Source organism: Oncorhynchus masou, chromosome 10 (assembly GCF_036934945.1).
Source record: "Oncorhynchus masou masou isolate Uvic2021 chromosome 10, UVic_Omas_1.1, whole genome shotgun sequence".
NCBI classification, from domain to species: Eukaryota; Metazoa; Chordata; class Actinopteri; order Salmoniformes; family Salmonidae; genus Oncorhynchus; species Oncorhynchus masou.
The window spans coordinates 28506291-28521781 of record NC_088221.1 but is presented as its reverse complement, the minus strand read 5'-3'; the positions used below and the strand labels follow the sequence as shown (position 1 = coordinate 28521781).

Genomic DNA, 15491 nt, shown 5'->3' with positions numbered 1-15491 from the left:
ATCGAGAGCATCCTGGCGGGCTGTATCACCGCCTGGTACGGCAACTGCTCCGCCCTCAACCGTAAGGCTCTCCAGAGGGTAGTGAGGTCTGCACAACGCATCACCGGGGCAAACTACCTGCCCTCCAGGACACCTACACCACCCGATGTTACAGGAAGGCCATAAAGATCATCAAGGACATCAACCACCCGAGCCACTGCCTGTTCACCCCGCTATCATCCAGAAGGCGAGGTCTGCTATCTGGTCAATAAATAATCTTTGGTATGGGTAACTGCATACTTGGAGTGTGTCTGAAAGTGGGCGTTGCAAAAGAAGTGGGTGGATCAACAGCAATGGGTGTAACACCAGTGGGTGGATCAACAGTGATGAGTGTAACATCAGAGTGGTATAATACAAAGAAAGTTAGATCTACTCAGGCTTTTATAAAGCTAGCCAGCTTCAGTTAGCTTTACATTCCAGCTCAGGCTTCATCCGTACTACGATGGTGGATATTACTTGTCTGCCCCACTAACTCACAGGCTTGTAACTGTGAGTGCAAGTAGCTAGTCAAATGCCAAACTCTTCATTGAGACAATGGGTTAAGGGAGGAGGACTGGAGGGAAAGAGAAGAGGTTGAAATGAGTGAGGAAGGCAGAGGATGGGTGTGAATCTGTTGAAGCTAGCAATAACAAGGGAGAGGGTGTTTTGAGCAAGATTGGTGTCAAGTTCAAACAGAGTGAGCCGGACACCAGTTCGAGTTCTGGAGGTGAAATGGAGGGGTAGAAGGTGTTTTGTGGAGCTTTGAGCCTTGCATTGATGGACATGGTTATGATAAAGATACGTTTAGTCCAGAGATTAATGAAGAGGGTGGAACCATGTCTTCTGGCTCATTCATGGGTGATTTCAGGTTGGTTGGAAAATATGGTGGGTGCTTTTGCGTCGGTGAAGGTAACCCAAAGTGGTTTGTTTGTGTTTCTTCAGATCAGAGGGCGCAGCAACTTGGGAAAATACCTGTATCTTTCTTTGCACTTAGATACAGGGCACTGTTAAAGGGAGTGATTTCTGGGGTAGTGTGGAGGTGGAGCAATTGAAAAGGAAGATGCCTGGGGTTTGTGATGCCCACGGGTATTAGGGTCTTAGAGGCCACCCACTTGGCAGCCAGGCCCATCCACTGGGGAGGCAGGCCCAGGAAATCCGAATGAGTTTATCCCCACAAAAGAACTACAGACAGAAATACTCCTCCGCAACCCCACCCCCCATCAGATGATCCCACAGGTGAAGAAACTGGATATGGAGATCAAGGGCTGGCATGGTTACATGTGGTCTGTGGTTGTGAGACTGGTTGGATGTACTACAAAATTCCTTAAAATGATGTGGGAGGCAGCTTTTGGTAGAAAAATTTACATTATACTCTCTGGCAACAGCTCTGATGGACATTCCTGCAGTCAGCATGTGAATTGCACGCTCCACCAAAACTTGAGACATCTGTGGCATTGTATTGTGTGACAAAACTGCACATTTTAAATTGGCCTTTTATTGTCCCCAGCACAAGGTGCACCTGTGTAATGACCATGCTGTTTAATCAGCTTCTTGATATGCCACACCTGTCAGATGATTATCTTGGCAAAGGAGAAATGCTCACTTATAGGGATGTAAACAAATTTAGAGAGCATTGATATAAAATGCATGCTCCACTTTCAAGTTGAATTTTCACTTGTTGACTGATGCTCTGGCAGTGGCTGCTAGGAAGGGAGAAACAGCAGACCAGAAGACTGAAGCCAAGGCAGCACTGGTCCACACCTGCCCAGTCTGTCGGATGAGTAGTATTGGTTGATACTGTATGTGCCTTTAGGTTCCTTTCCATGTGTAGGCTATTGTACTGGGCCCCGTTTCTCGATAGTCATGGAACAGTCTTGTTTTAACATGCATCTTTCCTACAATGGCAAAAGATGTAACATGCGTATCCCAAAACACCATGCAGAGAGAACATTTGCTAAGTGCATCGTTGAGGCATGTGTCGATACTGATATGATCAAAAGAAAGGCAGCACTGCTCTCGGATCAGCTTTCTCCATTCAGATCTTACCTTAAAATTTGAATTATTCCACAATACTGACGATGGATTAGCTCCTAGAACGATATATTATCAACTATGGCTGCAAATATTGAGGCAGCTTATTCTGATAATTAGGTTACTGAGTATACCAAGCATTAGGAACACCATCCTCATATTGTGTTGCACCGCACCTTTTGCACTCAGAACAGCCTCAAGTCGTCGGGGCATGGACTCTACAAGGTGTCGAAAGGGTTCCACAGGGATGCTGGCCCATGCTTCCCACTGTTGTCAAATTTGCAGGATGTACTTTTGGTGGTTGACCATTCTTGATACACGTGGGAAACTGTTGAGTGTGAAAAACCCAGCATTCTTGCCATTCTTGACACAAACCTGGTTAAATAAAGGTAAAATTAAAAAATTAAATGTACATGTGGATGTGGTTGGCGGCGGGACACAATGCAGATGGCCCGGTTGGCCAATGTGCTAACCGGGCTATCTGATTGGTCAGGCCAATTGAGGTAGTATGTACTGTATACAAATGAAAGACAACATATGTAAATATGTATTTGAACAAGGTATGGCACCTACTACTGTACCATACCCTGTTCAAATACATATTTACATATGTTGTCTTTCATTTGTATACAGTACATACAACCTCAATTGGCCTGACCAATCAGATAGCCCGGTTAGCACATTGGCTAACCGGGCTATCTGCATTGTGTCCCGCCGCCAACCATATCTACATGTACATTTAATTTTTTAATTTTACCTTTATTTAACCAGGCAAGTCAGTTAAGAACACATTCTTATTTTCAATGACGGCCTGGGAACAGTGGGTTAACTGCCTGTTCAGGGGCAGAACGACAGATTTGTATCTTGTCAGCTCGGGGGTTTGAACTTGCAACCTTCCAATTACTGGTCCAATGCTCTAACCACTAGGCTACGCTGCCGCCCCACATACTACCTCAATCAGCCCGACTAACCAAATCAAATCAAATCAATTTTTTTTTGTCACATACACATGGTTAGCAGATGTTAATGCGAGTGTAGCGAAATGCTTGTGCTTCTAGTTCCGACAATGCAGTAATAACCAACAAGTAATCTAACTAACAATTCCTAATCTACTGTCTTATACACAGTGCAAGGGGATAAAGAATATGTACATAAGGATATATGAGTGAGTGATGGTACAGAGCAGCATAGGCAAGATACAGTAGATGGTATCGAGTACAGTATATACATGTGAGATGAATATGTAAACAAAGTGGCATAGTTAAAGTGGCTAGTGATACATGTATTACATAAGGATGCAGTCGAAGATATAGAGTACAGTATATAGGTATGCATATGAGATGAATAATGTAGGGTAAGTAACATTATATAAGGTAGCATTGTTTAAAGTGGCTAGTGATATATTTACAACATTTCCCATCAATTCCCATTATTAAAGTGGCTGGAGTTGAGTCAGTGTCAGTGTGTAGGCAGCAGCCACTCAATGTTAGTGGTGGCTGTTTAACAGTCTGATGGCCTTGAGATAGAAGCTGTTTTTCAGTCTCTCGGTCCCAGCTTTGATGCACCTGTACTGACCTCGCCTTCTGGATGATAGCGGGGTGAACAGGCAGTGGCTCGGGTGGTAGATGTCCTTGATGATCTTTATGGCCTTCCTGTAACATCGGGTGGTGTAGGTGTCCTGGAGGGCAGGTAGTTTGCCCCCGATGATGCGTTGTGCAGACCTCACTACCCTCTGGAGAGCCTTACGGTTGCAGTTGCCGTACCAGGCGGCGATACAGCCCGCCAGGATGCTCTCGATTGTGCCTCTGTAGAAGTTTGTGAGTGCTTTTGGTGACAAGCCGAATTTCTTCAGCCTCCTGAGGTTGAAGAGGCGCTGCTGCGCCTTCTTCACGATGCTGTCTGTGTGAGTGGACCAATTCAGTTTGTCTGTGATGTGTATGCCGAGGAACTTAAAACTTGCTACTCTCTCCACTACTGTTCCATCGATGTGGATAGGGGGTGTTCCCTCTGCTGTTTCCTGAAGTCCACAATCATCTCCTTAGTTTTGTTGACGTTGAGTGTGAGGTTATTTTCCTGACACCACACTCCGAGGGCCCTCACCTCCTCCCTGTAGGCCGTCTCGTCGTTGTTGGTAATCAAGCCTACCACTGTTGTGTCGTCCGCAAACTTGATGATTGAGTTGGAGGCGTGCGTGGCCACGCAGTCGTGGGTGAACAGGGAGTACAGGAGAGGGCTCAGAACGCACCCTTGTGGGGCCCCAGTGTTGAGGATCAGCGGGGAGGAGATGTTGTTACCTACCCTCACCACCTGGGGGCGGCCCGTCAGGAAGTCCAGTACCCAGTTGCACAGGGCGGGGTCGAGACCCAGGGTCTCGAGCTTGATGACGAGCTTGGAGGGTACTATGGTGTTGAATGCCGAGCTGTAGTCGATGAACAGCATTCTCACATAGGTATTCCTCTTGTCCAGATGGGTTAGGGCAGTGTGCAGTGTGGTTGAGATTGCCGGTGTCTGTATGTAGCCTCGCTACTTTTATAGCCTCGCTACTGTATGTCGCCTCGCCTTAGCCAAATACACAAACTCAGTTTTTCCCAATTCCTAACATTCAATCCCAGTAAAAATTCCCTGTCTTAGGTCATTTAGGATCACCACTTTATTTTAAGAATGTGAAATGTCAGAATAATAGTGATTTATTTGAGCTTTTATTTCTTTCATCACATTCCCAGTGGGTCAGAAATTTACATGCACTCAATTAGTATTTGGTAGCATTGCCTTTAAATTGTTTAACTTGGGTCAAACATTTTGGGTAGCCTTCCACAAGCTTCTCACAATAAGTTGGGTGAATTTTGGCCCATTACTCCTGACAGAGCTGGTGTAACTGAGTCAGGTTTGTAGGCCTCTTTGCTCGCACATGCTTTTTCAGTTCTGCTCACAAATGTTCTATAGGATTGGGGTCAGGGCTTTGTGATGGCCACTCCAATACCTTGGCTGATTGCGTCCCTGCATACATATATATTTTTGTGCCATCGGGAAAAGCCTCTATCAACCCTTAATACAAATTTGTAAATTAACTTCAGAGGTTTGTCAGATTGCGTTAAAATAGTTTCTTGCTTGTCCAATGTTTGCTGCACAGAGGGAATAAAGTGTTGTCACAGACTGGCTTCCCTAGCTGCCTGACCCTGATGTGACCCCTGTTGACAGGCATGACAAAGAATTACCTTGGTGTACATTTAATATATTGGTCTTGAATCATTTGGCAGCTGTTTGATTCAGGTCTAGTGTGAGAGAACAAAGGCTTAACCTGGTCTTAAATGCCAATGCTCCATCCCCCTGCCCAACCCCCCTCCGCCACCAGAACATTCCAGGCATTGATTGATTGGCAGATAGCAGGTTGAACTCTGGGTACTGGTAAGTACAACACAACCACCTACTAGCCTAACACATAACACACAGCTGTCTGTGCTGGTCGCGACAGTTTACTGTATTCTATTCTACTGTATTTTAGTCAATGCCACTCTGACATTGCTCGTCCTAATATTTATATATTCCATTATTTTTGTTTAATGTGTGTGTATTGCTGTGAATTGTTAGATACTACTGCACTGTTGGAGCTAGGAACACAAGCATTTCGCTACACCCACAGTAACATCTGCTAAATATGTGTATGTGACCAATAAAATTTGATGGTCCTAAAGCACACCGGTGCTGCGTTGTGTATCACAGTGCAATGATAAAACTGGGGGGGACAAATATGCAATTCCCCCCCGTGAAAGTTGCGCCCCTGGTAGAAGCAAAAATGAGTGGAATTACTTACACTTGTCAATTTGTTGCAGCTTGGAAATTAAAATTTAATGTCCCAGAAATCTTAGCGTAACCATCAAAAACATACCTGGCTACACCGTGTTGTACAAGGAAGGACACATAAATCGGCGTCCATGCGCATGAAGGCATAACAGCTAGCTAGCTAAGTATGTTACATAATGATTATTTTTGCTAGTGTGTTGTTAAATATCTTCTCTACTGAATGTTTAATTGTGCTCTGCTCTTAAATAATTCGGTACGAGTGATCTTGACATACAGTATTACAAGCTAATGTTTTTCTAAAATATAGCTTTGTATGTAAGCTAACGTTAGCTAGATAACTAGCCTAGACATATAGTTTTGGTTCTAGCAGATGGTGTGGTTTTGGTTTTGCAAATTGAATTTCTACGTGATATTAAGGTCCCTATAATGTGACATCAGCTATAGGAAACTTTCTTTAGTTAAATAACTACCTACAATCAATCACAATGTTGCCATCAATTTGGGAAGCTAGCAAATATATTGAGAACTGTCACTTTGTAACACATGTAGCAGAGTATCTTCTCGTGTAAAGTTGGCTCCATTTTCACTCTGAGTTCTATGATGGTCCGTTATATCCGGGATCCTTTGGACATCCCTACCCAATTTTGAAGTTGGCGTTTATTATGTTTAAGGGTAGGGACGTTCCAAGGATATGAGATAACATTGACCGTTGTATGATGATACCATGCAGCTAATCGCTTACACTGTTTATTTTACAGCCTGAAAAATGTCCTCCATGTCTGCTGCCAGCGTCGGGCCATTGAGGGCCATTGAGGGCACAGAGAAGAAACCACTGAAACCCTGTTGTGCGTGCCCTGAGACGAAGAAAGTCAGGGATGTTTGGTAGGCTTACATTTATTGGAACTTGAATGGCATTATACTTGTAAAGTGAAAGTTTCTCGTGGACTGTCTTCTCTGGAGTATGCAGTTCAGTGGCGGTCTGTGCCGTTTATGATGAGAGAGGACGATTTTGTTTTTACATGAGCATGGCCTTATTTCTATTACATCATGTTGGATGACTGTCTTTCATATTCCATTCACCCAGTTCAATGTAATATGATACTAAAATGTTCCCTATACCCATTATGAGGTTGCTACAACCTGGCTTATGAAGGAAAGTTTAAAACGCACACCGGTTGAGAGAGAAATTTGAGATGATAGTGACACATGGACAGACAGTGACACATTCAATACCACCTTGCACACTCTTGCCTGCTTCTAGATTATCTAGGGTGTAATCATTAGTCTAACAGTTGCAAACAAGAGTTTCTATTGGACAAATGAGTATTTTTATCCCGGTTTCATTTTCTTCCGTTTTAAGAAACATTTTTCAAAAGAATCAGAGGAATGAATACACCCCTGATCATGCATAAACACAGTTCACTTTCATAGCAGCCACGTTGTATTCATTCTTGCCCCTATATACTCTACTCCTCTCACCTTTTCCCTTCGTTTGTGAACTTCAATGAACAACACATCATCTGTATGTGACCAGGTGAAAAAACCTTTACAAGCCAAACCATTTCATAACCGCTACGCACAGCCTACATCGTTGTCCCCATTTTAGCTAAAGTAACATCCTAGTCAACATAGCTAATAGACCTAATGCGTTACTAAACGCTCAACAATCATTTTTTACATTTTTATTTTATTTTTTACCTTTATTTTACTAGGCAAGTCAGTTAAGAACAAATTCATGCAGTAACGTTAGTGTATAGTCAGTAAACAATTTCACTGGCGGGCCCCGGTGGCAATAAATAAAACCAAGAGCAGCTCTACTTGGCATACTTCCAGTCTTGTTTTGGATAGTCATAGCCAGCTATCTAACATGGCATTTGCTAGCTAAGTAAGTGAAACTGAAAGTGATAAAAAACTCCTTCATTTTTGAAGAAACACATTTGTTAACTCTTCAAAAATGGTCTCTCTCTCTGAGTCAATTACTCTCCACATTTTGTGCACTGCAGTGCTAGGTAGCTGTAGCTTATGCTTTCAGTACTAGATTTATTCTCTGATCCTTTGATTGGGTGGACATGTCAGTTCATGCTACAAGAGCTCTGATTGGTTGGAGGACGTCCTCTGGAAGTTGTCATAATTACTGTGTAAGTCTATGGAGGGGGGTAAGAACCAACAGCCTCCTAGATTTTGTATTGAAGTCAATATATCCAGAGGAGGACGGAAGCTAGCTGTCCTCCGGCTACACCATGGTGCTACCCTACAGAGTGCTGTTGAGGCTACTGTAGACCTTCATTGCAAAACAGTGTGTTTTAATCAATTATTTGATAACGTTAATATATTTAGTATAGTTTTATCTAAAAAGGATATCTTTTTCAATGTTTTACCATTTTTATGAAATTCACTGAGGAGGATGGCCCTTCCCTGAGGAGCTTCCACTGATGTAGTTGCTGATGACAATTTCCTCTGTTTCAGCATCATTGAGAAGGGTGAAGAAAGTTGCACAGATCTCATCAAGTTACATAAGGATTGTATGAGGGCGCTTGGATTCAAGATTTAATATAACTCCATATAATAAGTGGTCGGTGAGTCTCAAATATGTCTATTGATCTTGCATGTCGTGATGCATAATTTAGCCTCACTTGTAGTGCCTATGTTGTGAAAATAACATTCTGCCCGAGATGAGTCCCGTATCCTCAAAATGGCTCAAATGTCCTAGAAATCCTGTTAAAGACAGTTTTCAGATAAGAAAAAACTCTTTGTAGGTTTTAGGATGATGTTAAGACACTGCTCAGACACAAACTGAGCCAGGAATAAATCAACTCCCAAAACTTTCTCAGCTGGTAATCACAACAGTTTGAGTAAGGTACAACAAAGGAAAGCTGGTGATGACGCTCATTGACCAAGTTGCAAATGATGGGGAATAACCAATGATGAACAGTGCCTTCGGAAAGTATTCAGACCCTTTGATTTTTTCCACATTTTGTTACGTTACAGCCTTATTCTAAAATGGAATAAAAAAATATATATTTTTAAAGATCCCTTATTTACTCTTTGCTATGAGACTCGAAATTGAGCTCAGGTGCATCCTGTTTCTATTGATCATCCTTGATGTTTCTACAACTTGATTGCAGTCCGCCTGTGGGTAAGTCGCTCTGGATAAGAGCGTCTGCTAAATGACTTAAATGTAAATGTAAATGTAGCTGGCCACCTGGCCAAACTGTGCAATTGGGGGAGGGTCTTGCTCATGGTCGCTCTGACAGAGCTCTAGTGTTCCTCTGTGGAGATGGGAGAACCTTCCAGAAGGACAACCTTCTTTGCAGCACTCCACCAATCAGGTCTTTATGGTTGAGTGGCCAGATGGAAGCCACTCCTCAGTAAAAGGCACATGACAGCCCACTTGGAGTTTGCCAAAAGGCACCTAAAGGACTCTGACCATGAGAAACAAGATTCTTTGGTCTGATTAAACCAAGATGGAACATTTTGGCCCGAATGCCAAGCGTCACATCTTGAGGAAACCAGGCACCTTCCCTACGGTGAAGCATGGTGGTGGCAGCATCATGCTGTGGGGATGTTTTTCAGCGGCAGGGACTGGGAGACTAGTCAAGTCTGAGGCAAAGATGAACGGAATAAAGTACAGAGATCCTTGATTAAAAACCTGCTCCAGAGTGCTCAGGACCTCAGACTGGGGTGAAGGTTCACCTTCCAACAGGAAAATGACCCTAAGCACACAGCCAAGACAACACAGGAGTGACTTTGGGACAAATCTCAATGTCCTTAAGAGACCTAGCCAGAGCCCGGACTTGAACCCAATCGAACATCTCTGAAGAGACCCTGAAAATAGCTGGGAGGATCTGCAGAGAAGAATGGGAGAAACTCCCCAAATACAGGTGTGCCAAGCTTGTAGCATCATACCCAAAAAGACTCAATGCTGTAATCGCTGCCAAAGGTGCTTCAACAAAGTACTGAGTAAAGGTTCTGAATACTTATGTAAGATTCATTTGAGTTTTTAATAAATTATCTGTCATTATGGGCTATTGTGTGTAGATTGGGGGGGATTAAAACAAGTATACATTTTAGAATAAGGCTGTAACCTTACATAATGCGGAAAAAGTCAAGGGTCTGAACTTTCAGAAGGCACTGTATATAAACTCCGGATTGATCATTCTATGTATTGGCCATTTAGAGGCTTTGGAGCCACTGGTAAGCCATATGACACTCCACAGTGGGAGCATAGGAATTAATGGAATTCTACAGTATTTTAATTAATTATTATAATAAAGTTTTCATGTATTTTTGTTGTAGTGGGGACAGTAGCATTAGTAGTCTCGCAAGTTATACTGAAAGGAAGAAAACAAATCTCACAATATAATTTAAAAGTATGCATCAGTCAGTCTAGTGTGTATATACAGTGCATTCGGGAAGTATTCAGACCCCTTGATTTCTTCCACATTTTGTTACATCATAGCTTTATTCTAAAATTGATTATTCTTTTTCCTTATCAATCTACACACAATACCCCATAATGACAAAGCAAAAACAGGTTTTTAGAAATTGTTGCTAATTTATTAGAAAGAAAAAAAAGTCAAATCACATTTACATACAGTACCAGTAAAAAGTTTGGACACGTACTCATTTAAGGGGTTTTCCTTGTTTTCCTATTTTCTACATTGCCGGATAATAGTGAAGATATCAAAACTATGAAATAACACATGGAATCATGTAGTAACCAAAAAAAGTGTTCAACAGATCAAAATATAGTTGAGATTCTTCAAAGTAGCCACCCTTTGCCCTGATGACAGCTTTGCGCACTCTCTCAACCAGTTTCACCTAGAATGCTTTTCCAACAGTCTTGAAGGAGTTCCCAAATACACTGAGCACTTGTTGATGGCTTTTCCTTCACTTTGCGGTCCAACTCATCCCAAACCATCTCAGTTCGGTTGAGGTCGGGTGATTGTGGCCAATTCATCTGATGCAGCTCTCCATCACCCTCCTTCTTGGTCAAATAGCCCTTACACAGCCTGGAGGTGTGTTGGGTCATTGTCCTGTTGAAAAATTAATAATAGTCCCACCAAGCGCAAACCAGATGGGATGGTGTATCGCTGCAGAATGCTGTGGTAGCCATGCTGTATAAGTGTGCCTTGAATTCTAAATAAATCTGACTGTCACCAGCAAAGCACCACCACCATGCTTCATGGTGGGAACCACAAATGCGGATATCATCCGTTCACCTACTCTGCGTCTCACAAAGACACGGCAGTTGGAACCAAAAATCATCAGACCAAAAGACAGATGTCCATTGCTCATGTTTCAAAGCCCAAGCAAGTTTTCTTATTGGTGTCCTTTAGTAGTGGTTTCTTTGCAGAAATTCGACCACGAAGGCCTGATTCACACAGTCTCCTCTGAACAGTTGGTGTTGAGATGTCTGTTACTCTGTGCCACTTTTATTTGGGCTGCAATTTCTGAGGATGGTAACTCTAATGAACTTATCCTCTGCCTTAGAGGTAACTCTGGGTCTTCCTTTCCTGTGGCGGTCCTCATGAGCCAGTTTCATCATAGCGACGTGATGGTTTTTGCAACTGCGCTTGAAATGTTCCGTATTGACTGAACTACATGTCTTAAAGTAATGATGGACTGTTGTTTCTCTTTGCTTTTTTTGAGCTGTTCTTGCTATAATATGAACTTGTTCTTTTAACAAATAGCCCTATTTTCTGTATACCCCCCCTACCTTGTCAAAACACAACTAATTGGCTCAAACGCATTAAGAAGTAAAGAAATGCATTCCAGGTGACTAGCTCATGAAGCTGGCTGAGAGAATGCCAAGAGTGTGCAAAGCTGTCATCAGGGCAAAGGGTGGCTACTTTGAAGAATCTAAAATATTAAATATATTTTGCTTTGTTTAACACTTTTTTGTTTTGTTTACTACATGATTCCATATGTGTTGATGTCTTTACTATTATTCTACAATGTAAAAATAAAGAAAACCCCTGAATGAGTAGGTGTGTCCAAACTTTTGACTGGTACTGTATATGCAATTGCTCGACTAAAAATGCACAGGCCACGACCAACAGCATATCGATCAAACAATTGACCAGTCTACTAATTGGGGTCAGCCCTCCTTCGCATAGTTGGTCAGGCAGTCGATTGTGGCCTGTGGATTTTTTTCCGACTCCTCTTCAATGGCTGTGCGAAGTTGCTGGATATTGTCTGGAACTGGAACACACTTTCTTACACGTCGATCCAGAGCAAACATGCTCAATGGGTCAATTGTCTGATGAGTATGCAGGCCATGTTATAACTGGGACATTTTCTGCTTCCAGGAATTGTGTACAGATCCTTGCGAAATGAGGGTGTGCATTATCATGCTGAAACATGAGGTGAATGCGGCGGGTGAATGGCACGACAATGGGCCAAAGGATTTGGTCACGCTATCTCTGTTCATTCCAATTGCCATTGATAAAATACAATTGTGTTCGTTGTCTGTAGCTTATGCCTGCCTACCTACCTGCCAATACCATATCTTCACCGCCGCCATACGGCACTCTGTTCGCAACGTTGACATCAGCAAACCTCTTGCCCACACAACACCATACACATGGTCCGTGAGGCCGGTTAGACGTACTGCCAAATTTTCTAAAAAGATGTTGGAGGCTACTTATGGTAGAGCAATGAACATTAAATTATCTGGTAACAGCTCTGGTGGACATTCCTGCAGTCAGCATGCCCAATTGCATACTTTCTCAACTTGAGACATATGTGGCATGACAGAACTGCACATTTGAGTGGCCTTAAATTGTCCCCAGCACAAGGTGCACCTGTGTAATGATCATGCTGTTTAATTTTTACTGCTCCACTTTAATTACTTGTTACTTTAATCTCTTATCCGTATTTTTTGAAACTGCACTGTCGGTTAGGGTCTTGTAAGGTCTACCTGTTGTATTCGGCGCATGTGACTAATACAATTTAGATTTGACCGCCAGAGCAGTCCAGGCTCAGGTTTGGAATATCCATTGCAGTGTGTAGTGCAGACTAGTTTTATTTACACCATCCCAAGCAGCTATCTTAGAAATATAACTTTGCTCTGTGCTTCTCCGCACATGTACTTCGTAGGCTATTTATCGTTTGATTTAGACCACACTAAATAGCCTGTAGGCTCACTTGATATTGCGTGCCCAGTGGAGAATCAGAGATGAGGGGCAGCATTGAGCACACATCGATAAATAGTACATCTGTCTATCTATCTCATCTTCTAATAAGCAATACATTCTAAAGCACTGAGAAATATACATTTCATCAATTACGAATTACATGACCCTCCCCTGGACTAGATTTAAAAAAAAAAAAATACTAAACCTTCCAATTGACCGAAATTTAATGACCCTCCCACATTTTCCTCCAGGTACCAATTCTGTGAATTTCAATCCAACCCTAATCAGTAGTAAACACTCCTCGGTAATTTTTATCTACATTAAAATAAAGTTAAAGGTACAATATTCTGAAATCCATCTGCCATTTCCTGTTTGCCTAATTTCACTTTGACAAAACAAGTGTAGGTAGTCATTGAACCATCTAAACTGTCTAAACCGCTGTGTAACATATTTTCAATAACCACAAATATAGTATTTTCAGCTGTTTTTGAAGCTGGTGTACAAAAGTAAAAGATGCAAAAACGAAACTTAAGGGAAGTATAGAAATAGCGCTCATGGAACAGATCTACCACTTTTTAGACCTGCTTTCAATGAGTGACAGTTCTATAACTAACACATTTGATGCTTTGTGGATAAGGCCCCTAACTTCTGCATGTTTTGCAGTGTCCCCTGTAAGTTAGCATTTTCTGCCTTTTTTTCTGCTGAAGTTGATCAAGCTGCTGATGTTTATGGATAAGAGAAAATAACCTTTTGGTGCAGGGATTGTTTCTCTTGGATTGACTTAAAGGAGATCAATTGGATTAAATGTGATTTATTAAATGATGCGCGCAAGCAGTGATGGGGACAAGCTTGTATATTGGTAGTGTTTTTATTTTGATCAGAGTATTCATAACCTTGTCACAACATTTCAGATGGTCTGACTGCCATATGAAATGGTTTATATGTGCTGAAGTTGACACTCCTCTGTTCTCCTTTTGCAGTGTGCCGTTGGGGGCCGGCTGTCCGGAAGGAGACCTGGGAAATTTCTTGTTTGTATTTATACTGCAACCTGAATGGAAGATGTGATCTCTGCAAGGATGGTGTTCCACTGAGTGAAATGTATTGGCTTAATGCTCAGATTTTCTGAATGATGTGAATCTTGTTCTGCTGATTAGAATTAAATATATGTCCTATGCAAAATGACTTTGTTTTTATATGGCAGGATGAACCACAATTTAAATGAATTGTATAGGTAGTGTTAAAGGGGCAATCTGCAGTGGTTACATCCATTTTTATACTAATAAACAAATCATATGTACCCATTGATTCTTGAAGAATATACAGTTGAAGTCAGAACTTTACATACCTTAGCCAAGTACATTTAAAATCAGTTTTTTTTTCGCAATTACTGACATTGAATCTGAGTAAAAATGGTCAGTTAGGATCACCATTTTATTTTAAGAATGTGAAATGTTGAAATAATAGATTTATTTCAGATTTGATTTCTTTCATCACATTCCCAATGGGTCAGAAGTTTACATACACTCAATTAGTATTTGGTAGCATTGCCTTAAACAATTTAAACTTGGGTTAAATGTTTCGGGTAGCCTTCCACAAGCTTCCCACAATAAGTTGAGTGAATTTTGGCCCATTCCTCCTGACAGAGCTGGTGTAACTGAGTCAGGATTGTAGGCCTCTTTGCTTGCACATACTTTTTCAGTTCTGCCCACAACTGTTCTATAGGATTGAGGTCAGGGCTTTGTGATGGCCACTCCAATACCTTGACTTTGTTGTCCTTAAGACATTTTGCCATAACTTTGAAAGTATGCTTGGGGTCATTGTCCATTTGGTAGACTCATTTGCGACCAAGCTTTAACTTCCTGACTGATATCTTGATGTTGCTTCAATATAGCCACATTTTCCTACCTCATGATGCTATTTTGTGAAGTGCACCGGTCCGTCCTACAGCAAAGCACCCCCACAATATGATGCTGCCACCCCCGTGCTTCACGGTTTGGATGATTTGCACTTTTCGCAACAAAGTGTGTTCATCTCTAGGAAACAGAACACGTCTTCTTCCTGAGTGGTATGATGGCTGCGTGGTCCCATGGTGTTTATACTTGCGTACTATTGTTTGTACAGATGAACGTGGTACCTTCAGGCGTTTGGAAATTGCTCCCAAGGATGAACCAGACTTGTGGAGGTCTACAGTTTTTTTTCCTGAGGTCTTTTTCTTGGCAGATTTCATTGGATTTTCCCTTGATGTCAAGCAAAGAGGCACTGAGTTTGAAGGTAGGCCTTGAAATACATCCACAGGTACACCTCCAATTGACTCAAATGATGTCAATTAGCCTATCAAGCTTCTAAAGCCATGACATAATTTTCTGGAATTTTCCAAGATGTTTAAAGGCACAGTCAACTTTGTGTATGTACATTTCTGACATTTACATTTAAGTCATTTAGCAGACGCTCTTATCCAGAGCGACTTACAAATTGGTGAATTCACCTTCTGACATCCAGTGG

General features: G+C 41.9%; 1 long non-coding RNA gene across 1 annotated transcript; it reads left to right on the top strand.

Annotated features, from left to right (window-relative positions):
- The first annotated feature begins 6622 nt into the window (after window positions 1-6622).
- LOC135547467 (uncharacterized) lies at window positions 6623-14286 on the top strand. Its single transcript, XR_010456714.1, has 2 exons — window positions 6623-6732; window positions 13970-14286. It is a non-coding gene; the product is annotated as an uncharacterized LOC135547467 (long non-coding RNA).
- Window positions 14287-15491: the final 1205 nt, after the last annotated feature.